Here is a 1,713-nt window from a genome sequence, read left to right as displayed (position 1 = left end):
CTGACCTTTTATATTTCCCAAAAGCAAATGTTTACTGAAAGAGGACTTTACTATATTACCAATGGGGGAAAAAAAAAAAGTCCTGGATGCTTACACTGGACAACTCAGTACACATTCACTGCCAAATACATTTATAAAAATCAATAATAATATTTTCCATGGTACCTGTTTTCAACCTTCCCGCAAAATTTTGCCCTGTATTTGCTTTTTCTCAAACACAAATATGTTTCTGAGGAAAAACAACATTTCACATGAGAATAGGCTTGTGAAAGCACATGCATTTTAGGAAGCTTACTGTTAGCTCCACATTCTCTACTTCAACAATGACACACAGGCCAGGGTGCCGAGAGCTGATTTTGCCAGGTCTTCTAGATAATGAATATAGAACTGATTTTAAGTTCTTCCAGAATGAAACTCCTTTTAAACTTCTTTTAAAACACACTTCCCTAGGGAAGAGGGAAAGAGGTTTCAGAAATTTCTATGCTCTTTTGGATGTTAAATAACTCTTCAAAAACAAAATTTTGATGAATTCAGTGGGAAAAGTTAGAAATATTAAAATTAATGAAACATGGACGGGAAAAATTAAAGGTGGTTTGTCACAATATATATTGGGTTTGATAAGTTCAAAAAGTTTGGGGGGTAGGATGCTCCCTTCAGCAGCACACATATACTAAAACTGGGACAATAGGAAGATTAGCATGGTCCCTGAACAAGGATGACATACAAATTGGAGCAGTATTCCATATTTTAAGAAGTTTTTTTAAACATATGTAATAAAAATGGATTTAAGAATGTCCCTGGTACCCTACTTGAGAAGAGTCTTGTTGATTTTTGTTTTTTTTTCTGGAAATGAATGGAATATCCATTCTGTGATGCAATTAGAGAAGTGTCTAGAAACATATGTAATAAAGATGGTTATGTAATGCTATATGGAAAAAAAGTGTTTAGAGGGATAGTTTGAACTGTGAACTCCAATTATGAGTAGTCTTAATCATCCCCACAACAGCCATAGTATGGAAATTTCTTCTTATTTATTAAGTGGGTTTTAAGTACTCTTTTAACATGTAGATTTTTAAGAACATTTTGTTCCATACCTAGTCTGCAGAAAAATCAGACACACCCCACTTTTCTTTCTCAGAATTAAATAAACACAGTTGATATTCAGACAACACTTAAAAATACCTTGTTTATACAGAATGACTTTGGTACCTAATCTAAGTTCCCCAAATGGCCACTCTCTATTAGGAATTGCAGAAGTCTATACCATTTTAAAACAATAAAAATAAATGGGTAGCTTAAAGTGTAAAATAGACCCCCACTTTTGAGAAAGGTTTAGCAGATTCTTATAAAGTTAAATATACCTCTATCCTTTGATCTAGCAATTCCACCCCTCTGTATTTACCAAAAAACTAAAAAAAAAAAAAAAAAAAAATGAAAAGAACATATATCCACAAAAATATGTGCACCAGAATGCTCATAGAAGCTTTATTCATTAGTGGCAAAAACTGGAAACTCAAATTCCGTTAAGAGAAAAATGGACAAATTTTAGCACATTCATACAGCAGAACACTACACACCAATAAAAAAATATTGGTAGGCACAACAACATGAATAAGTCTAACAGACAATATGCGAGCAAAAGAAGCTGAATACAAGAGTAAACAACTCATTTATATGAAAGTTAATATTAGGCAAAACGAAATCAACAGTTTT

At 32.7% G+C, this 1,713-nt stretch overlaps 1 non-coding gene across 1 annotated transcript; it reads left to right on the top strand.

The window, feature by feature from the left end:
* The first annotated feature begins 644 nt into the window (after positions 1 to 644).
* On the top strand, positions 645 to 750 carry LOC116638063. Its single transcript, XR_004300610.1, has one exon. It is a non-coding gene; the product is annotated as a U6 spliceosomal RNA (small nuclear RNA).
* The last annotated feature ends 963 nt before the right edge of the window (positions 751 to 1,713 follow it).

Source organism: Phoca vitulina, unplaced genomic scaffold (assembly GCF_004348235.1).
Source record: "Phoca vitulina isolate PV1807 unplaced genomic scaffold, GSC_HSeal_1.0 scaffold1, whole genome shotgun sequence".
NCBI lineage: Eukaryota > Metazoa > Chordata > Mammalia > Carnivora > Phocidae > Phoca > Phoca vitulina.
This window is presented reverse-complemented; position numbering and strand designations above follow the sequence as displayed.